At 42.2% G+C, this 24,290-nt stretch overlaps 1 protein-coding gene across 4 annotated transcripts in view; it reads left to right on the forward strand.

The window, feature by feature from the left end:
* CORIN (corin, serine peptidase) overlaps positions 1 to 24,290 on the forward strand; it is a 1,512,429-nt gene that overhangs the window by 542,918 nt on the left and 945,221 nt on the right. The gene's annotated exons all lie outside the window — the stretch shown is intronic.

A 24,290-nucleotide genomic window follows, 5' to 3' on the forward strand; every position in this document is an offset into this window, starting at 1 on the left:
ACAAATTACTGCCATCAAATGCAGCTCCTCCAGGCTGCCAAACAAAACTAACAGCAGCAGCTTTTCTTAAACAAGCATTGGCAAAGTCAAAATGTTTCCCCTCTGCGAAATGTATTGGTTTTGTCAATGTTTTTTAGACATATTACACATCAGCACGAACTGGTGTGCTTGCGCTGCTGCATAGCATGACTAAAAAAACATTGACAAAACTAATATATTTTGCAGAGATGAAATATTGCCTTTGTTTAGAAGTGAAGCAAACTGAGGGCAAATTGTAGCTGAGGGGCCCTGGGTCACCAATGAGGAGTGGTTGGAAGGAAAGCGATAGTTAGCAGGAGAAAACAGCAGGTGGCAGAGCAACGGGCCAGGGGTTGGTGAGAATATGTTTTGTAAAAATGTAAAGAAAGGAGAGGGAGAAGCGCTGGCTGGAGGATGGAGCAATACAGAGCGTGTCGGGTGGGAGGAATAAAATGCATCTGTTTATCTGTTGCAGCACATCCCCGTATAAATATCAGTTTGATTTATACAAAGCACAGTTTCTTCCCTGACACTCCCGCCCCCTGTTGTAAATGAAGGCTCCGGTTGTATATTAGAATAAATGTTTCCTTTTATTCGATAGGTAAATACAACAGGGCTCATCAACACCGCCCGTCCTGCGCTGCCTCCTAGATCCGACTGGCCTTTTCCCTGTACATTCTCATTCCAACCCTTAACCTTAACATTCTACATTCTACTTTCTGTCTATTACAACATCTCTTTTTTTTAACAAACAACACAACATTAAGAAACAAAAATTATTAATAAATAACATATATATTAATACATTACAAATTCGTAGTACTTATTTGGTACATGTACTTTTCTTCTAGTTCTCAAGTTTAAGGCGGTTACATCAGATAACTCTTTCTCAATATCTCCTCTCTGTTCCCTTTCTGAATCTTGCATTTCATTGACACAAGCATTGCTATCATTACTCATACTACTACTTTCCTCTATTCTGCAATTGGATTTTCCATTGACTTCATCACTAGTAATGCCTCCAAAGTCAACAAAATATTGTGTTTCCAAATAAAAGTCTTCTGTATTTCCTTCATTTCTCCATTGTCTCTCTTGGTGTGGTTTTAATAAAACAACAGCATTTTTACTCCACCACCCCTTATCTTTCAAAAATACAGAACCATTAGAAACTTTCAAAACTTGTACTGGTGAAGTATACACTGACTCTCCTTTAAGAACTTTATACGTTTTCTTAAAAAGAACCCAATCACCAACACTGAACACTTTAGATCTGACTCTATTTATCCTATCATAATAACTTTTAGTTTTTACTTGTTTCTCAAAACTTTTTTGTTTAATTTGAAGTTCATTGTCATCAATGATTTTGACTGCATTGGAGTTATTTGCAGTCTTGCCAAACTTAGGAGTAAGTAACGTTTTCTCTTTTCTAAAAGAAAGTTGATAATCCAGTCGTAGAATTTGCAGTACTATTGTAACCTTACACCTTCTTCCGTAGATAATCACGTACATCTAATTTTGATGCCATTGCTAATTGAATTCCTTCTTTCATAATTCTATTCATGTGCTCCACTTGACCATTTGATGAAGGATTGTAAAGGGGAGTTTTTTCTTGTTGTATACCGTGCCTATTCAAAAACGTACACATTTTTTTTAACTTAATTGTGTACCTTCAATTGCAATTTTTTTTTTAAACTCATTAACAGTAGCAGTACTAATATTCTTTAAATATTTCCAGTGAATCCATTTAGAATAGTAATCAGTGATAACAATTAAGTAATGCATATCAGAATCAAGTAAACTAAATGGGCCTGAAATATCCATAGCTATTTTCTCCCATGGTGCATCAGGTATCAAAACTGGTTGCATTTCTTTTTTGCTCACTTTCCAATGTTTGTCAGATCTAATACATTCCACACAATTATCCAAATACATATTAACATCATTGTCAAGCCCAGGCCACCAGTGGTATGATCTTAAAGCTTTCTTTGTGACAGTAGTACCTGGATGTCCTTTATGAGCTAATTCAATCAACCTTTTCTTTAAAATTTGCGGTGGAACATACAAATCATGTCTCATTAAAATTCCACATTCAATACTCAGTTCATCAGCTACTTGTGAAAAATTCTTCAATACATTATCTAAACTTATGTTAGGAGGCCACACACTTATTACATATTTAATAACTTGCTGTAAGATCAAATACCTTTCACAAGCTTTATCCCATTCCTCAGCAGACATCACACCATCACAATGTTCCACTGGGTCCAAATAAGGCACAACACACTCATCATCTAAAATCTTACTGTCATCATCATCTTCCAAAGGTAACCTGGATAAACAATCCGCACACTTGTTCAAACAACCTGAGATGTGTTTTATCACAAAATTATATTCTTGCAATTTTGATATCAGCCTGATTAACCTAGAAGATGCCTTCGTATTACTCCTTCCATCCATCATGTACACCAGTGGTTTATGATCAGTTACTAACTCAAACTCATTACCCCAAAGATATGTCTTCAACTTGTCCACAGCCCATACACAAGCCAAAGCTTCTCTTTCAATAGCGCTGTAAAAACATTCTGATTTCCTAAGCATTCTATAAACAAATGCTACTGTATTTTCTCTTTCTGATACTGTTTGAATAAACATAGCACCTATACCCATAGCACTAGCATCAACCGTAATTCTGTTACGCCCTTTAGTATCATAAGGCTCCAAAGCTGGCACCTTTAATATGGCATTTTTCATGTTTATAAATGCAGACTCTTGTTCATCCGTCCATTCAAATCTCACCTTCTTTCGCAATAGCTTTCTAAGAGGTTCAACCAAACTGGCATAATCCATAATGAACCTAGAAAAGTACTCACTCAATCCAAGAAAAGATTTAAGAGTATCTTCATCTTTAGGTTTGGGGACTTCACAAATTGCCTTTAGTAAATCCTCTTTTGGTTTTATTACTCCGGCTGATAAAGTGTGCCCCAAATATTCTATTTCTGTACATAATAGTTTACATTTTGATTTGCTAACTGTCATCCCTCTTTCTTTTAAAATCCTCAACACCGTATTTAAAATAGCATTGTGTTCAGAAGTTGTTTTTGGCATGTACCAAAATATAATCTTGAAATTTTTCAATACCTTCCATATCTTTAAATAGAAAATCCATAAGCTTTTGAAATACACTTGCAGCTGATGCAAGTCCAAAGGGTAAACGTACATATCTATATGCCCCAAAAGGTGTTACAAAAGTGGTATAATCCTTAGATGATTCACATAATTTGACTTGATGATATTCTGACTTAAGGTCGATTAACGAAAAATACCTTGACCCATTAGTGGCTGCCAGAATTTCTTGAATCCTGGGTAAAGGATGACAATCCACTACAATATTTTTGTTCAAGGACCTCAACTCAGCACACAACCTTATATCACCAGTTTTTTTCTTTGTAACTACAATAGCCGATACTCACTCAGAAGAATCTGTGTGTTCAATCACACCCTCATCACAGAGTTTCTTTAATAGTTCTTTCAACTCTCTTCTAACTGAAAGAGGAACAGGATGAAATTTATGAATGACAGGAGTAGCTGTTGCTTTCAACTTAATTTCATGTTCAAAGCCTTTTACACATCCTATGTGATTCGCAAACACTTCCTGATTATCTGCCAAAACTTTGCCAAGAGTCAAATGCATATCGGTATCCTCTACACAATTTACTTCTGAATATGGTATGTCTCCGAGAATTATTGGATTTGGTGATCCTGGTTTCAAAATTATTCCTAGTTTACCCAAATCTTGTCAACCAACAATATTCCTGCCATTTTCATCCACATATATCTTAGTATTGATACTGCGATTTTTAAATTGCAAAGTGTCACAAAAATATCCCACTATGTTAATATCAAATTCTCCAAATGCTTTTGGGTTTGCATCAATCTTTTCAAATTTTATGTTTTTCCAAATATTTTCAAAATTGTTCTTATCTAGAATGGTAATAGGAAAACCTGAATCCGCCATGACTTTCAATTCTTTTCCTCCAATGCTGACATAACCAAGTGGACCAAGAGGTGCTTTAAATCTATTCGATACGCCTTTGCAACAATCATCATCAATAGTTAGCACTATATTTGCACACATTTCTTCATCAAAATCATCAACCGTATTCTAATATGGATACCCTCTTTTATACTCCTACATACAACTGCAAAATGACAATTTTATTTCCATTTAGCACATTTTGTTCCTATTGCAGGACATTTGGAATTGTTACCCAGATGTGATTTAGATCCACATCTACAACATTGTACACTTCTTCTTCCACTGTACTTGTTATCCTTGTTCACTAATTTAGACTTATGATCTTGTACCATATACACATCTGTTTTAGAAAACCCATCAGATGTTAAAGCCTTGGTGGATAGCAACAATCTCTCAATCCCTTTAGCTATGTTGATGACTTCATGTAATGTTGGATTTCTGCATGCAAGTAATCTTTCTTGAATCTTTTTTGAATAACATTGAATTACAAATTGATCATGAATATAGATGTCTGTCATCTCATTAAATTCACATAAAGACGCTAAAATTCTCAAAGGAGGAATATATTCTTCAATGCTTTCATCTTCCATTTGCTTCTGCTTGAAAAAACTATGCTGCTCAACCATTACATTTGGTTCCTCAGTGAATTGTTTTTCCATATGTTTAACTGCTTTTTCATACTCACTCAGTGGAATGAACTGACCAGGAGGCGGTTCAAATTCTGGTAGATTATCAAAAATGTCTTGACCAGTATTGCCTAATAGGCCAAACATCACTGCTTTTTTCCATTCAGGATCAGATTTTTTACCATCAGTAGCCACTAGGTAATTTTCAAATGCTCTGTGCCAATTTTTCCATTTCATTATGGGTTTGCCAGGATTATTTAAAAACAGTGCAGGTTGATTTATAATATTACTATGTGCCATGTTATTGATTGCTAAAATTATAATTTTTATGCTATATTTCACCGCTTCTTAAAATGCACTTCTTGTATATTTTAAATCCTCTGGCAAAAGTTTATTTAAAAATATATCATCAAAAAATAATATAACTTTCTTTATATTTAAATTATTTCTCAAAGCGTTTGAAATATTAATGAATTTCCACTTAAAATGGCCGCCGTTTCTTTCCTGTTTTGTTAGGAGCCTTATTTTCCAAAATCGACATTTAAGATGGATGCTGTTGACATCCGGTTTCAGCAGGAGAGTGCCCTTACTTTTCCAAATAGGCCCAATCCAAAATGGCCGCTATGCGCGTTAAATATTTCTATATGAAATTGGAGTTGTACCAACAATATCGTTCTATATCTTCAGTAAGTTGGGCACAGTAAAGTCTCACTAGAAAACAGCACGTGAACCAAACAAGCGTCAGGTAGCACTTGGCAACCGTTACTAGGACACAGGGAAGCTTTCCAAGAACAAAGGCATGGAAATGGACACGAGGAGGCGCAGTTTGTTTACATTTGAAGAAGGTTATGCAGTGGAAGGAGCAGTTCGTTTAAATATGAAAGAGTCTTACGAAGAAAGTAGGGTAATTCCAAAAGAAGCGATCACAGTACCTTTATGAAGACAAATTTAGCTCCACGTGTCCACTGTAAATAAAAAGCTTGTCCATCCAAACACCGTTTTTGAAACATGAACAGCTTGCGTCAACATGATCCTCAGAGAAATAAGGTAGCATTGGTATCGATGAGCCCCAAAAACGCTCATCGCCAACTTGTTGTAAATGAAGACTCCGGTTGTCTATTAGAATAAATGTTTCCTTTCATTCGATAGGTAAATACAACAGGGCTCATCAACACCGCCCGTCCTGCGCTGCTTCCTAGGTCCAACTGACACTTTTCTCAGTACATTCTCATTCCATCCCTTGACATTCTACATTCTACTTACTGTCTATTACAACACTCTCTCTCCCAGATAAAACAGCGCCTCTGCGGCCTGGCTTTTTTCTGTAAGGCAACCATGGCATTGGAAGGCAGTTCGTCCACAGGCCTCCTCGGTGGCTGGGGTCTGTTACTAGGCAACCGCTGGTCGCTATAAGAAAAAACCTGCTCGACTACTTTGGAAGATGCTATCTGCATGAGAGGATCCCACGCGGATCTAGCAGCAGATACTGGAAATCTGATGGCATCGTCACATACGTCACTTCAGCAATCTCTCCAAATATGACGACGGGCTGAAAACTGTGCATCTTTTTTACGTTGCCTGATCACGAAAATAAAATAATTACAGTAATTTCGATCTGATTTGATTTTATCCTGGTATTCTGCCAGTTTTCTTAGCTGACCGAGAAGTGTATGCTTTTCATTGTTTCGACTTTCAGTGCGACTGAAAATTTCAAACTGCTCTATTGTTTCTAGCACAGCGGAGGCTGTTGCTTAAAAATATGTTCTTCTGAGCTGTTTATCCATATAAAAGAGACCAAACAAATGCACAGCAAAGCGAGATACGTGCATCTTCAGGATATGTGAGCGCAGTCAGCAAACATACTCTCCCTGCTGCCTCCAACTTTATTTCACAAGTCAACAGTGGAGGATGGATTGCATGAACGGTCTGTTCAGTGTCCCAAGGTGTGCGACTGCAAAAAATACAAAATTATTTTAAATGTATTTTCAGAGCAACTGGCAAATTTAATATGAACTGTCTCTAAAAATAACCAAGGAGCATTTGAAATGAGGAATGCATTTTGGGTGATATTGGGGGACAGTGCAAGCATTAACAAACACGGGCGTAGAGATAACATACGAAACAATGCTCTCTGATGGAGTGCTACTCTTGAAAATAAAGTACCTTTGCTTGTGCAAGGACATTGGCCACTGGAAGTAGTACTTAGACGAGACCCCGGCAGGAGGACAGGGGTTTGGAGGAACCAAGTGATGTTGGAGCCTTCCGAGAAGCCAGCCAATGGTAAGTGCAGTGAGGAGGGAGCCACCTGGCATCCAGACAATGGGAAGTATAGGTAATTAAGGGGCTGGTTCTAAGCCCCTTCTAAGATTTTTTTTGATTACATGAGATTTTGCAAGCACTGTTCAGGCAAAACCTAAAAAGTATTGTTGCTCCAGTTAAAGTGACTGGTAGAGTGAAACTTGTTTTTTTTGTGAATCTTTGCAATATGTGATCAAACTATTCTGTTAGTCAAATTAACAATACACTATTAGAAAAAATAAAAGCATCTTTACAATAACAAGTTATCAAAAACTGATCGTCCCCAGACATTTGTAAACTGTATAGGATATTGTGAAACTCATGGTTTAAAGGTAAGCCTATGTAAAAAAAAAAACATTTGCAATGCAGTAGGGCTCACATGTGTGATAGTTACAGCTATTAGCATTGTAAATTATATTTTTTACCTATGTGTTTTGTTTTGTAGTGTAGTGGATGTATGTGGTGTGTAGTGGAATTATGTGTTGTATTGGAATTGTTAGTTGTTTATTTGTGTGGTGTGGAGTTGTGTGTTGTGTAGTGTATTTGTGTAGTAAAATTGTGTGGCATGGTGAACAGACAGTGGTGAGAGCTCCATAGAATAGATAGAAAAGAAGAATGAGAGGGATAGGTAGTTTGCACAGGTAGTAGTTATTGACATTAAGGAAGAGGAGCAGAAATAGTGTGTGAGAAAGAGAGAGAGAAAGGGAGAGCAGCCCACAGATGCCTAAAGAGGGAGCTTTTGTGTATGCAGATAACACACTAAGAAGAGGAGGAAAGCGTTTGTTTGAAGGATGGAAAATTTGAAAAGGCACGGAAAGACACTGTGCGTGTAGATCTGAAGTTAACTATATTAGTTAGGCGGGGATAGTGCGTGAGAGAGTGAGATAGATGGGTATGGCATTGGTAAATGCAATACATTTTGCCTATGTGATTAATAATACACAGTTTTCTTTGTAAGTTGTAGCCTGGTGAGCAGTTGTGCAATTTAAGCAAAAAACTTTAAAAAGCATTGGCAAAGCCAATAGGTCTTGCCTATGTGAGATTAATTGGCCTTGCTAATGTTTTTTAGCTATGTTGCAAATGGCTGAATGTTATGTAAATAAGCTGTATGACACAGCCAGTGTTGTCCTTGTTATAGCTTTTTTTTTATTATCACTTATACTGCACTGAAGCTAGCACTGCTGTATTAAATGGCTAACGAAACCTTGACAAAGCTGATAGATCTTGCATAGGCAAGACCTATTGGCTGTACCAATGCTTGGTATGGAATGCCATATGGTAAGTGATAAGTATTTATATAGTGTTTACAACAGCTGAAACGCTAATGTTATAGAATGGAGAATGCCCTTGCTAAGGTGTTAGTGTGTGCAGATTCAGAAGCATTTTAGGACCTTACAAAAACTGTGTAGTAAAATATAGCAATAATCGGTGTTCTGTTGGTTTCCTAGAGCATTTGGCCCCTGTGCCACTGCACCTGCTGCACTGTTCAAATCATTGCCTTGGTGCCTGCAAGGTAACTGTGCTTGTGACTGCTTGTTTAAGAGCAACATATAGCAATAATCAGTGTTCAGTGACTTTCCTGGAGCTTTTGGCCCTTGTGCCACTGCACCTGCTGCACCATGCAACCAGGTCATTCATAGGGCTGCCTTGGCGACTGTTCATCGAGATGAAACTGAAGCTGGACCACTTGCAATGACTGGCTCCCCGCAGCACGACTCTCAGGTACTGCTCCTCTGGCTGGCTGTACCTCTAACGAGGAGGACGAGACACCTCTAGTAGCCGTAGACTGAGAGGGGGGCCACATTGAGTGGGGTTTGTGAGGTGCAGTGACAAAGTGACCCAGCTGCAATTGCTGAAGAAAGGGGGGCCGCACTGAAGGAGGTTTTTGCACTGCTGCTGGTTGTACCTCCTCTGAAGAGAGTGAGACAAAATGAGCTTTAATATTTATTGATGTATTTATGTATATATTTATTTAATATTTTTGTGTGTCACTCGTGCAAAAATTGAGGTATAAGAGAGCTTTAGACTGCAACAAAAAATACAGTAGGTTTTATCTGTAACAACACCAGCGGATGCAAGTGTGGCAGTCAGAACATGAGTCATAGACTGATAGGGGGGCCACGTTGAAGGGGGTTTGCGAGGAGTGGTGGCGAAGTGATCAAACCACAATTGCAGAAGGAAGCGAGTGTCACTGAAACATGCCAGATGAAAAAGCCCTGGCACTGCTTTGTGTGAACATGTCGAACAGCAATTATTTATTTAAGATGTAAATCAATTATTACGGTGTTAAAGTGATTTCAATGATTTGTAATGTGATGTGATTTTGTAATGGCCCTGGTCCCTGCAAGGCAACTGCGGTTGTGACTGCTTGTTTAGTAGCAATATATAGCAATTATCGATGTTCAATGGGCTTCCTGACCCTTTTGGTCCCTGTGCCACTGCACCTGCTGCACTATCCAAATCATGACCTTGGTGCCTGCAAGGTAACTGCACTTGTGACTGCTTGTTTAGTAGCAACATATAGCTATAATAGGTTTTCTGTGGGTTTCCTGGAGCTTTGGGCCCCTGTGCCACTGCACCTGCTGCACCATGCACAGGGTCATCCATAGTGCTGCCTTGGTGACTGTTCATGAAGATGAAACCGAAGTTGGACCACTTGGCCCACTTAGGCCTGGGCAGAGTTTATGGACTTGCGCTATGCAGAGCTCTGTGAAGTACCCAAAAAACTCTGCTATGCGGAGTTCCACAATCGGCGGAGTGCGTTAGGTTGCACCGCAGTGCAAGAGGGCGCTGCTTCTTTTCTGCCGCTCAAGTTTATTTTCTACTCAAGCGGCAGCTACCTCAGCACAAATGGAAGGCTTCTCAATGCAAGCGGTTGCAACCATAAGCGGCACTGAGTGCGATTTTCCTTGCTTGCGCTCGCCAACTCACCGGCAAGTGAGGAAAAAACTCTGCTATGCTACGTGGAGTTTTTTGGAACTCTGTACTGTACGGGGAGCACGCAGTGGGAAAAGCTCCACGAGTGGAGCGGAGTTCACCACCCACCCCTATTGCTATTCAAGAATACTGAAAATAGAAGAGAAGGGGCAGGACAAAGGATGTGGCATAACAGTCAGAGCTGCCGACCTTCGAGCTGGGGAGCCCGGTTTGATTCTCAGTATGGTCAAAGGTATGTTCTTTTGGAACAAAATGCAGTAAAAGGTTGTTTGTCAAACTAAGATATAAAACCCTAGCACTAAACAGCATAGCCATTTTTGGATGCCAAATAAAACAGCAAACAAAAGCAGCGCAGAACTGTTTGTCAGCCAGAGTTCCAAACACAACCAGTAAAGGCTTTTGTTTGGTGTAGTAGACATTAACACATAGACAATTCTAACATTCCTATTAATTTCAGTTCCAGTTAAGTGAAATTACATAAATTCAGTCCAACAACATATCTCTGCCTTGAGATATCTACTACAGAAGACTAAAGACTTGAAAAAGCTGCAGACTGTTGAGCCACAGAAGGGGCAAAGCACATGCCTGCTGTGGTTTCTACTCTGAATTCAATGCAATACATTTAATTTGGAATATTTCTTCCTGTAGAACAAGGAAATCCTCACTCAAAATAAAAAGACAAATTTCCAAAATCATCCAAGGATATTGGTTTGGTTTATTCACGGGTAGAATTACTTGCCTTTACCGTATAAGATTATTAACTTTGAGGTACAGTGGGTCCACACCTCAGATAGTAATCTACTCCACCAATGGATTATGGGTATTACCCAACAGGGAAAGAGTGCTGAACCTTGGACCCCTTTCTTGTAACTGCATAACAGAAACGTATCTCAAACAACAACATGAAAAATCAGATATAGAGAAACAGCAATTCAGTCAAATTCAATTTTTTTGTTCCACATTAGTCTCTTCATTCATGTATTTGTTGTTTTGGTCATGTTTTATTTATTAAATTCTGCCTTATTTTTCTAACCTGGTGTGGGATCCTTTTGTGTGGGTTTTTCACTGTTTGAAGTATTGCACAAATACTTTACACATTGACTCTGAGTTAAGCTTGACTGTGCCAAGCTACCATGGGGTTGAGCACATGTTACTATGAGGTTTGCTTGTGCCTTACCCTATCTAGGATTGTGGCTGCTGCTTGACCAGAGCTCACACCCCAGGTGACCAGTAACCCAATTTCTAACTTTGGTGATCAGCAGCGAGGATCAGTCGTGAGGATAGAACTTGTGTTTGTGAAGTGCTCTATAGTGATTTGGTGTATACTACCATCCCATGTCTAAGACAATTATGAGTTTTTAACAAATTTCCTTTTCGCCTCATTTTGTCATTTTTCCACATTTGATTCCTGCTTCATCTTCATGCACTTGGAACTTTTTTTTATTGCATCCATCATACCTTGCAAGAACGTTCCTGTATCTCAACTGCCTAGCATACTACACTGTAAAGAAGCTGAAGGAGTTCTGCAAGGAGAGGAGGCTGGCTGTGGGGAAGAGGTCCACTAAGTGGGACCTTCAGACAGCCTTTTATGCTCATGTGGAAGCACGCTGCTTAAGGGCTTCAACAGATGACCAGGAGAGTGATGACTCAAAGGAGGAGGACTACTTCACAGCTCTAGTGCTAGAGAAAGGAGATCCCAATTAACTCCTGGACCCAAATCCAGAGGACCAAGGGGGCGATGACCCTGAGAAGGATGAGGAGGTAGAGGAACATTACTTGGCAATGGGTCCAGAGGAGATGGGGTAGCCCACAGAGATGGGGTCCCCTGCTGGATCCATTGCAGGAAGCAGTGCCTCCTCCCATACTGTTTCTCATGAGTAGTGGAAGATCAGTCAGGCTGAGAGGGACCTGAGGCTACAGCTTTCACAACTGGCTTCAGAGTAGAGAAGAGCTGATGCTAACAAAGCCCTAGCGGTGGAGAGGACGGTTGAGGCTGAGGGGGCCTTAGCCAAGGGAGAACTTGCCATGGAGCCAGAACAAAGGAGAGCTGAGGCAAAGAGGGCCTTGGAAGAAACCCAAATCTTTTGACTCATGAACTGAGTCTTAAAGAGCTGAACTTGAAGGCCAAACAGCTGTTGGAGTCCAGCAGGAGTGGTGGCATTGAAATTACAGTGACAGGTGCTGAAGGAAGAGTTTACATACTCATGGACTTGGTGCCTGACTTTGAGGTGGGGGAAGACATAGACAAGTGGTTTGAGGCATATGAAGTAACTCTAGAAATGCACCGTATCCCTGAGTAGGATTGGAGAACTGGCCTTTGGAGACATATACCTAGTGATTGCAGGGATGCCCTGATTGCCATAGAGAAGGGGGATAAGGTGAGATATCCCACCATGAAGGAGACCCTTCTCAAGAGATATGGATTCACCCCAGAAGAGTATAGGTTCAGGGATAAGCTTAAATTAACTGTCTCACCAGTACTGGAGGGATTTTGTGGGTTACTTGTGTAGGCACTGGATGGTTGGGTGAAGAGTAGAGAGATAAACACTTTTGAAGGGCTGTACAATGTAGTTGCAAGAGAGCACATGTTCAGTCACTGTTTTCCAGAGCTAAATCAATGAGCTAAGTCAATGCTTGGCTGAGCGCAATCACCCAGGTCCCAGGTAGCTTACAAAGAAGGCAGATTTCTGAGTGAGCACTAGAGTGTCTGGGAAGGCAATCAGAAGTGATCTTAGGGAGCCTGGCTCAGGTTCCCCCAGCTGAGTGGGGGAGAGGTACACAGTGACCCAGTCAGATCCCAGTTTTGTGTGGGGAGAAAGGGTTCCTATGTCCATTCTAAGTATGGAAGGGAAGGCTTTAGTGGGTGGAGGCCCGGGGCTAATTATTTCCAGCCCCAGTGATTCGATTGCTCCCAGTTTGGGCACAAGCAAGGGGACCTGGTCAGTGCAAAGAGACCATCTACTGGGGGAGCTTGACAGTAACAGGGAAGCAGGGTGGGGCAGCTGTCCAAGGCACCCTGCTAGTTCTGTTTACTGGGGGTACCACTACACAGCAGAGGGTACAGGTACCCAGATGGAGGGGCAGGAAGTAGAAACAGGTAACACGGGAAGGACTAGTGGATGAAAGATTTCCAGCTCTGGGAACAGAACACCTCAAGACTGACCCTGGTGATGGCACTTCTGAACTAGGGGGCGGGGGTGCTCTCTGCACTGTCAAAGAAACAGAGGACTGGAGACCTGAATCAAGCAGACCCTTGTATGACACTGACAGAGTGTGTCACCCTTGACGTGACGGGGCTGATGGTTTCCCCTGGAAGTCCTGCCTTACCAAGCATATGTTCAGTTACAGAATACAGAGCGTATGCTGAGTGACGATTCTCAGGCTACCACCCTTGAACTAGGTAGATAGAGTAGACATAGGATGCCAAACACCTGGGGCTACTGCCCCCCACTCTGAGAAACCTCAGAGGTCAGAGAGCCCTGGATGGCCTGGAGTCTGGCACTTGACACTGACAGCTGTCAGTGGCCTCTCTTGGTTACTATCCTTAGGAGAAGGGTATTCCTTTGGTTGGGGACAGAAATCTGATCCAATGGGTGGAATGGGCCATATCACTCTGTTAGCCATAGTGGTACTGTCTGCCTACAGGGATGCATCTGTGAGTAAGTTAAGGATAGGTACTTTGCAGATGGGGTCCACAAGTGAGGAGAATGATTCCCCATGGGTCTGTTCAGTGGCTCAGGTGAGTACCTACAAAGGGATCCAACTGACTTCAGAGAGGTGTAGAACTGACAAGTGCCCCTGCATAACAGGGCCTTCTCCATGTTCTGTCACTTAATAAGGGAAGCCCATCAATGTGTTTAAACATGTCTCAGGCCTGCCATTGCACAGCCTGTGTGTGCAGTTTTAAAATGGCATTTTGACCTTACAAGTAAACCTTTTGTCAGGCCCAAACCGTCCTTTATAATAGCTATGTCATCCCTAGGGAAAGCCCTGGACAGTGCAAGGGCAGTGAACAGTGTATTTAAAAAAGTTGGACATGTACCTTTAAGTTGTACATGTCCTGGTAGTGACAAACTCTTAAATGTGTATTTCACTTCTGCAAGGCCTAGGTCTCCCATAGGATAACATTGGAGTTGTCTTATTACATTTTATAAGTGTAATTTCCAAATGTGAAGAGATAACCAGTTCATGCCTGGTGTTTCTGGAATTGCAATTTAAAATCTAAATTTATGGTATAGTCTTATTTTAAATTACAATTCTGAAAATGCCAATTTTAGAAATTTGGAGTTTTCTTGCCTTAGCCATTTCGTGCCTGCTGCCTGTCTCTGGTCACATGACTGCGTGTAGGCAACAGCTGTGCTTTGTGTATTCCTCCTAGACAGCCACACACAATGGGAACTTAGGTGACTGGATGGGCCATCACTGGCAGGATAGAAGGAAGGAGCTGGGCACAGTCCACTTACACTTGAAGGGGCTGTGTCCTGTCTCCTCACAAAGGGTTGTAGTTGGTCTGGTGCCAGGGCAGGGAAGGCAGGGCATCTGTGCACTTCAAAGGCACACCTCTAGAAGCTTGTCCGCACTTCAAAGGCATATCTGTGTATAAAAGAAGCACCTCAGACAACAACTCATCCATACACTTCTAGACCTGTGCATACTCTGCCAGAAAGAAGGACTGCCATGCTTCCACAAGGACTGCTGCTCTAAAGAAACTTCTACCCTGCTGTGCTAACCTGCTGCCTGCCCTCTTGCCTAGGGAAGAAGTATTGGATCTGCAACTTCATCTTAAACCCAGAACTCCAGAGTGGCTCAATGGGCTAGTCTGTTGCCCTCCTGATCTGAGCCTCAGAGACACAAAAGCTCCTGGACCCAGCTGCAGCGAGTTTCTAACCTCAAAGTGGTGCCTCTCAATCCCTCGACCCTTAGTGTGCCTCATGGGCTCTTTAAATCAAGTTTTTGGGTTCTTTGTGACCGTGAACAGGCTTGTTTGTCCTGGAACTGTGCTGCTCGCACTGAAATTCAGTGCAAGCCACTGCCAACCCGTCTCTTCGTACAGCAAACATTGATCACCTACACAGGACCACCACTGTGAAGCTGTAGCCTGCCTGTCAGTGACACCCAGCTGGATTTTCATGCCACGCCACCCGCAACAGTTGCCGTGCTCCCTGCTATTTTCTCCAACGTGAACAGGACTTTTGGCATAAAAACTTAAGAAAGTAAAACTTCACCAGGAGTAATCTGGGACTTTATACAACCAGCACTCCATTGTGGTTGGCTTGAACTTTTGACTTTAGTCCATTCCAGTGCAACCAGATATCTGCGGTTGGCGCTTTCTGCTGTTAGGTGATTTTTCACTGTTTATTTTAACAAATTCATAACTCTGGTTCTACTGATTGGATTTTGTCACTTTGATCTTGTTTTATTTATTAGATTGTGCCCTATTGTTCCAACCTGGTGTGGGATCTTTTTGTTTGGTGTTTTCACTGTTTTAGTGTTTGAAGCGTTGCACAACCACTTTATGCATCGCCTCTAAGTCAAGCATGACTGGTCTGTGCCAAGCTAACAGGGGGGTGAGTGCAGGTTAATTTGGGGTTTGCATGTGCCTTACCCTGACTATGATTGTAGTTGCTGCTTGAGCAGGGCTCACACCCTAGTCAACCAGTTTGTGCTGGAGTGAGGGAAGGCGATGGGCTCCTTGGTTCAGATGTGTGGTAATGCTGCTGTATCAGTTTACTTAGGGAAAAGTGGCAGCGTCTGGAAATTTTTCTAGACTCCAGCACATCCTCCTTTTTAGGACTTTCTTCACAGCATCAACACTGAGTCTTTTGAGCTGAAGATCTATCTTAAGTACATGAAGCACAGCGGAAAGTCACATATGTGTTCAATCACCCTATCTTCATAATATCAACATAACATCTACTAAGCTGATGATATCTTTGAAGTGCAGGCACTGTAGAAGAACATCAAGGATGCATTTAAAATGTTTTCTTCAGTTGTTTGAAAATATTAAGAAGGCTGAATGTTTAGTATTCCAACTCAATTATAGCTGTATAAAAGCATGTAGGCATTCTTACTCGCATCTGCAGTCAATGCTGGCAATTAATTATTGTTCCCACAGTTATTGATCCAAGCTGCAGGCAGGTATTCATAACAAGATGGGAAGCTAATAAGCAGCCATTATTGCCCTGCAGGTAAGGGCAATAATGCTATTTGCACCTTGCTGCTAAAAAAGAACACTGTGGAAACAGGAACTGCCTCTTGCCTGAACGGTAGGTTGAAAACAATAGCTTGACTTGGCTATAACACTTGCTCAGCCTCTTCTGATGCAGTTGGTTGCAACATGACTGGACAAGCTTTAAAACCGGCATAAATCAAGTTCTTCCAGAGAACACTGGGAGATTTAATGACCGAGGTCCAGAAGACAATGCAAGGGAGGACATAGTGTTAACTGCTCACCACATACCTGAAATTAGCTATCTTTGAGTGGACAGACACAACTGACAGAACAAAACACTGCTTTGAAACTACTTCTTTAAACTTAGAGATGCCAGGGAGGGCTTCCCCTGTTCACTAAACAAACCTTCCTAGACAACCAGGCTCCAGTCACAGTGGGCGGAGAGAGTCAGTGTGGACTCCATCAGTTTGGAGGAGAGCTCCTCTAAAAAGGGAAGTGGCTAAGGAGTTGACGAGAGGCCTGCCATAGTGAAACATAGGCTCCTTAGTAATTCCACAGTAAGGCAAACAAAAAGTGCTGCAAAAGGAAGCAGACCACTGTGAGAACATTGCAGAATGGCTCCAATCACTAGCTAGTTCACAGGATAAATATAGTACCTCAACAACCACATCCTCAGATCATCCCTGGACCTAGGCAGACTCCCTCTGAACAAGAAAGCCTTGTTAGAAGAGGATTCCTGACACCTACTTAAGAAGAAGGGGCCAGATGTAGCAAAGGTTTTTACCCATTCTGTGTCTATGGTAAAAAGTGTTCGTACATATGACCCAAGACTCACTCAAGGATTCCAGACTTCTGCTTGCAACCAGGGGATAGACCTGCTGGAAAACTGTTGGCCTCTTGTGTGCCTACTTCAGGGGCACACAAAGAAGAAGAATTCCCGGTTGCAAGAAGGCCCAGCTAACCACAGAGGATGGCACCCTGCAGGAGACATGGCTAGACAGAAACTCTGTGCCTAGAAGCCTACCCCAAGGTGCTATGGGCTGAAGGATTTACATGAAGAAACGTTTCCCTCAGCTAGAGAAAATGTGGACTTAGTCATTTTTTTTAAAGTTGGGAGGACTGGACAAGGTGGTGAGGCTTGCTGAGAAAGGTCACATTCTGAGAAAGCAAGTTCATCCTGCTCAAAACTTCTTGCCATGTTGAAAACAAATTCAGCGTGTCTCATGATAAAAGTATATAGCATCACGAAGCTCTGCCTAGCTGCAGGTCCCAGCCTTGCCATTCTGAAGATTTTGGCTTCCAAAAAGTGAAAGCGAAAATAAAACCTTGGGATAGATGCAAATATATCCATCCCACAAAGTGACCTTGGCAGCTACAAATCCATTTTTGTCTGGCTTAGAGTTTTGTGTACCAAAATCAAAAGGCTTCAGCAGGAGCTGGATGATGACGTATCCAACTTCGATGGCCACTCACCTGTCAAAACCTTGGACTTTGTTCTGCTGGAAGATTTTGACTTCCATTTCTGACAGTAAGTCCAAAAGTAAACATTTTGATTTGGACAACCTGCTTCTCTTGGAATTGCCTGCTTCTTGCGTCATAGCTACTAAGGGTCATTTAGTGATTCGCTAAAAACATGTCTTTTGACATGCTACCATGCTAGGCTGACTTGAATGGTGATTATATCCGAGGATGATAAATCCTCCAAGCAAGAGGGTATATATGTATGTATTGCAATACTAGCAACAAAGCAGCAAAGTGCTGTATAGGAGAGAGGTACGCAATAATGTGTGATGGGAACTGAATGCAGTGGAGGAGATGGGGCTACAACAGTCAGAAGGAGGAAACTGAGATGGTTATGTTGACATTAAAAGGGTTCCTTGCTGAGTTAAAAGAGAAGGTAGTGGGCATAGTTGTGGTAGCAGAATGGGGCAGGAAGAAAGTGTATACAAAAAAGATAGGAGACAAGGAGAACAATGAGAGACAGCTCTGTCTTGTCACAATAGGAGAAGGTTAGGTTGTCCATGGACTGTTCAGAAATATGTTATTCATAGTCTACCAGAGGTCTTAATCCTAGTCCCTAGTATGGTTTGGTGGTGGCTTCAACTGCCTTGTAGACAATGAAAATGTTGAATGCCATGTGGATGGGCATTAGGAGTCAATGCCTATCTCTGGTGTCTAGTAAGGGTATATTATGCAAAACAACAGTAATTTTAATGGGCTCCAAAAACGGGTATGCTGAAATACATAGTAAAGTAAGCTGTGACAAGAGCGAAGGGAGTCAATGAAAAATACCAGTATTCAGCATCACAGGTTCCAAAATAGTAAACCAGGTAAACAGGTAGGTCCAAAATAGCAGGGGTACACAGGTTAGGAAGGTTGTTTTATAGCAACAATATGCAGTGGTTGGTCTTCTTTATGAGATGGTAAACATCAACTTTATTCAGTGTGGAATGTTGTTTCTCTGGCAAGGATTGCTGCGTAGAAGTTAGTTCTCTTTTGAATGAAGGGGTACTCCAACGGCAAGGAATGGAAAAAATAAACCCATCCATTGCAGAATGAGTGAGCAATGTGGCAGTTTTCAGGAACACTGAGCAGCAGTTACACATTATCGGTATCCAGCTAGCAAGAGTGAATCACATGGAAAAGAGGTTCCAGACCAATAATACTTTATGACGTATGGCTATGATTAATTCAAGCAATCCATCTATCACATTTGTGTTGTTCTTAGTGCGATGTCCTAAGTGTGGCGAGTATGCTCAGACAATGAACTTGACCATAACAAGGGCCTAAAACTGCACCCCACTGTTGAGGCCCAAATAGCTGAAACCATTTTGGGGTTGCTTATTTCCTTTTAAGAGGGGACCTGGCCTACCAACTTGAGCTAGACTGTCCCTTTTGAAGCAAGTCCAAGACTGATTTGTATGTGGCTGGTTACTATCTGAGATGGCATGGTGGACTACGATCATTGAAGTGTACTGCTCCCAGAGTACCAGTAGCTGAGATTAACTGAAGCAACTCACCCTTTCTTTTTGTGTTTTTCTTGGTGAGATGTGATTTGCAGTAATCTGGAGTCAGCAAAGTGTGTGGCACCAGGCAGTTCTGGCAATGGAGACCTGTCAAACCCCATTTGGTGGGGAGTGGGGCAAACAAGGACTTTGGGGCCCCAGCTGTGGGGCTAGGGTAATTTGCCTCCTTTGTTCCAAGGACTGTATTTTTACGACTCTGCAAAGCGGGCCAATTACACCCCCTTCTGCAATTAACTGTCAGTGGTAACGATGGCGAGCAGTCAGAAGCTTCTCATAGAGGAATTGTGGGAGTGCATGAAGCTCAGAACACAGACATCACCCAGCAGCACAATAATTGTTTGACTCAGGTATTTTCTTTAAAAAATAAAGAAAATACTTTAATACACTCAAAAATGAAATATGCACTTCAATATGCAGGTACTAATGTCTACTGTTATGGGGCCACTCTATCCAGTGTTCAAGGTACCCTTCTCCCACCTTCCCCTAATTAGGCTTAACCTATGGCAGGTTTCAGGCACAGGTGTTGAACTATCCCTCTTGTTCAGGGTTTGTGTACTCAGCTGTACAATCTTATTCCAGAATGTAAAGCTCACCAATATAAATTCTTTTCTACTGGATGTTGCAGTTGGGGCCCATAACTGTCCTCAAAAGAGGAAGACAGGCCAGCTCTGTCCTCCAGGAGGAAGACAAATGAGCTTCAAATATGTCATAACTTCGGTCTTGCCTATGAAGCAGCCACAGCGGAGGCGGCTACCTTAAGTGCTAGCTGGTGAGTAGGTTCTGGTGTCACTGGTGTTCTGCAGTCATTTGCAAGCCCTCTTCCAGGCACAGGGTGAGTTGGTGGGGTCATACATCACAGGGCCACTGAAGGCACTTCTCAGAGTGGCAGTGAAGCTCTAACATCACTCATGGCATGCGACAATGGCTTGGTCCACACAGGTCCAGTCAGTCATCACAGTTTTGCAGTCTGCTTCAGCCTTAGTTCTGAACTTTGGGCACAAATTGTGAGGTCACAGTGGTGCAGTTCGTTCGGACATACTTCAGATCAGTGCAGCGGTACAGGTCACTTGCAGGATCATAGCGACACAGTCCATTTTAGGCACACTTCAGGATAGTGCCATGGTGCAGATCGCTTTCAGGATCACAGTGGCTCATTCTTCTTGAGACCACTTTGGCAGAGCTCTGGTGCAGCCACTTCAGGCAAGAGAGATGGTGGTCTGATCTGGGAGCAGGCTGGTTACTCTCTCCTTGGTCTCTGTAGGATGATGAATCCTCAGCTTCACGGTCAACTACTTCTCTGTGCCATGGTAGATAGCACCTTCTAAGGACTGACACTCTCCTTCCCTCTTCTTCTCAGGGAGTACCCCCAGGTACTTTAGAACAGGGAGACAGCTCTTCCTTCCACGTAAGCCTCCCGGTGCTGTGCTCCTCACCTCTACAGAGCTGGCTGTCAGGAAGACATCAGGTCTGGTTGCACAGTAGTCCTCTGGGTATTTTCAGCACATCGCCTTTCTTGAACAAAGAGGACTTGGAAATAGAGCAACGAAGGGGTCACCAGCTCACACCTCCATACAGATAAGCATTTCACATCTGCACTTTCTTAACTGGTTGGGTTGTTTTCTTTCCTGTGTCTTTTGCATGTAGTCTTTCTTCTAGGCATGGCTTTTTGTAGAGTGATGCTCCACACAGCAGGGTCATCTCCAGGTTGGAGCACTCACAACAGAGGCACAAAGAGGTGTGAGTGTTCTGCACCTGGCTATCAACATCCATCCTGAACCGTGATTAGGAAGATACAAAGGACTGGCCTCTAGTGAAGGAACCTTTGCAGTCTAAACAACAAAGATTGCAGTTCTGCCATTCCCAGCAGCATCTACCAAATGGCAGTGTTCAGGAAGACTCGTCAACAGCTCCTTGAAGTGAAAAGTACCCGAATTTCTAAGAGAGCCCTGTTTCCTCTTTCCCACTTTAGTATGTAGGATTTCCTCCCTTCAGCTTCAGGGGCAACAGGGCAACAGTAATACACTTCCACTGACTGGGAAAACAATTGCACTTCTATCTTGTGCACATGGACAAGCCAGTGGCTTACCAAAATGGAACTCACATGCCCCATTACTCTGGTTCACTCATACACAATGCAGCACTACTCAGACCACACACATATATACAGGCAAACATGCACTAGGGTACTATCTCTAGGACCTAGGTTAGATCGTAATAGAGGAAATTTACATGAGTGGGCTAGTAAGCCTCCACTCCTGTCACACAGAAAACAAAGTTTGGTTACAAACACTGATTCACAAAAACACAGTAGGCTGCCACCACCGCTTTATATACTAACCCATGATAGGATGGGCAGTCTGCTGCCAAACAAATGAGGGCACTCTTTGTGTACACCTTCAGGTCCAGGACTTCATTAATCTCAAGGGAGCAGCCTAGGCCTTCACTCTCAGGCTCGATTAGTGTTAGGCTGGTCCCAAAATCAAAACCCAGGATTCCACATAGTTGATGCTTGGCATACAGAGAAGGGGGAAAGGACTGTACACCATGCAGGGGAGATTCCCAATCCCAACAGAACCTCTATGGTGAGAGCAGGAACAATTAGTCTAAATGGGAAATATTGATAAGAAGTGATGGTGTCAGAAAAGATGCACACCCCTTTTGCCAGGACATACAAAGTGAGGTTTCAGGATGGTTTCCTGTGGCCATGACCCTTGTGGCAACAGGAGGAACCATGAGGATCAATTGTGTTGATAGTACATCTGATAGCTTCATCGGTTATATTTGGGGTTATCTCAAATAGTGATTGGAATACACTGAATTTGAAGGAAATTGTGGCTAAAACAGCAAGTGACTTTGCTTGATGGTCATTTGTGAAGTTATTGGGGTTTACTATGTGTTCTTCCTGCAGTTACTCAGAACCAGTGCAAGTGAAGCTCTCAGGGGTTAAGATTCCTGCAACCTCAGATGTGGCACAAAGATAATTAATTGTACACTTTCTAGAAGTACGTTGTTACTGCTATTGCATAGATCCAAGGTCCAGGGAGTTAACACCAAATGGTGACTGATTTTAGCTGTGCCAATATGTACACAGTTTTCTGTATTGAAGAACATCACTTCCAACTGGTTGGGCACTGAACGCAGAAGTAGATCCTAGACCCCAAAGCAAGATAGATGTAGGTATATCTGAAGCTGTCCTAGCAACAGGATATGACATAGATCCAGTGGGTTATACAAGTTGTACTAAGTTTCCATTTTTTGGATATGTTTGTACTAAATTTTATTAAGATAATTTACAGTCAGAATTTAATTGAAAGGAAATGGTAGATGGAGAAAGTGAAGGGTAAAGGAAGGGAGGTAAGAGTGATTGAAGAAACTGAGGGTGAAAGCAATTTATATCTGTGTGGGCTGTAATGTCTGAGTAGTCATTTTGAGTATGGGTGGGTATGTTCTTAAAACAGATGAGATAATGAGGTTTTATAGTGGCTACAACGCAACCCAGCCATAATCCATGTTTCAAAGTAGTTTGTACCTATTATTCAAAGCAAATTAGCTGTTCATGTACTTCTCTTGTAAATAGAGAAAATTAGTTGTCATCTCAGGAGCTTCAGCTAGTAGAGTTGGTTTTGAATGCAATATCTTCGTTAAAAAAAAGAAACTGCAACATTTTAACTCGGTCTACTTAACTTCCGTATAAAATGGATTATGTCAAGGCAGTGTTCAAGGAAATATTAGCTGGAATGTGTCCATTGGGCAGCAGAAGTGAACATTACCTCTTAATGACATTTGGATAAACCCCCCTTTTTAAATCTGTATGAACCCTGTCCTGTGGAGACCAACATAGTTTGGTGCCATTTTAAGTTGAAACGTCGAAACCAGTGGCAGGACTAATTATCTCGATATAAATTGACAAATCCTCTATATCCTACTAGATTAGACTAATTGTAGAATACTTTATATTCAGCTTGCTGTTCACGTCTGTAGCCCTACTGACACTCACCCAGTTGAGCACTTCCTTTTACACAGCACTGCACCTATCTGATTACGTCTGTATATCTTCATGCTGTACATACATTGCATTTGTATAGCGCTATCTACCCCTGACGAGGCGTCAAACCTCAATGTAAGCAACTACATTTGTGAAAAAAAAGTTTTTTCCTTGCTGTGTTCTCCTATGTGAACTAGATTATTAATTTCATTGTTTTCCTATCAACACATCTACTGTAGGATTAATGTTGCTACAGAAAACAATATGCATAGAATACCATTTATGATTGAAAAATAAAACGTATTCAGTGTGAAATAATTCTTGGGGCTTCTATGCATTTAATTAACTCGAGTGGCTCTATTTAGTGTTCTGATCACAAGACCATTCTGTTTTGGACAACTAACCTCCAGGAGATGTGTTATGCATTGAAATGTCTAGCTGCAGTAGCGGTGTGCCCACCTCGTTTAGTAATCTTCAGTGGCAGCCCCACCATTAGGACGAAGGAGCGTCGCCCCCCTGCTGACAGCGTTCCAAAGATGAAAAATAAAATAGTAGTAAATTACATTTATTACCATTTTATTTTTCACTTTCTCCAGCCGGAGCCGTGTTTGGGGGTGTGGCCACTGCTGCTGGCCTCCTGCAGGGGAGTGCAGCTCTCTCCACCAGTTTGTAGTGCACATGTCATTTTGCTGGCTGTTTTGCGATGGGCACCCTGCCATGCGCACTATAAACCACTCTACCCAGCTGTCTGGGGAGCAGGCATATAGCCATTCAGTGCCTGCAGGAGCGTTGAGGCACCCTGCTCCAGCCAATCCTGGTGGTGCTCTCTTGCTGCTGAGCATTATCGGCAGCATGAGAGCAGCATCTGGATTTGTGTGGAAGATTTAATTGCTGCAGACGCCGAGAGACTGAAGCAGAGGACCGGAGGAGGTGAGCCAGCGGAGTGCGTAAGGTAAGTAAATTTTTATTCTTTTAATTATTTGAGTTGGCCACTGTTAGTGGCAGCTGGAGGTTGTGAATGTCTGGGAAGCTGTGTTTTGGGCCTAGTTTCTCGATCGGTGCGACATTGGCACAATTCGGGACCTAGTAAAGTTGCCGGTGTCGCTTGTTACTGTGTGTCATCAATGTGTTATTGTTCACCCTCTGACAGACATTGTTTTATTCTCGGTGCACTTACTGTTCACTTATAGGT

The sequence above is a fragment of the Pleurodeles waltl genome, chromosome 1_2, assembly GCF_031143425.1.
Source record: "Pleurodeles waltl isolate 20211129_DDA chromosome 1_2, aPleWal1.hap1.20221129, whole genome shotgun sequence".
NCBI classification, from domain to species: domain Eukaryota; kingdom Metazoa; phylum Chordata; class Amphibia; order Caudata; family Salamandridae; genus Pleurodeles; species Pleurodeles waltl.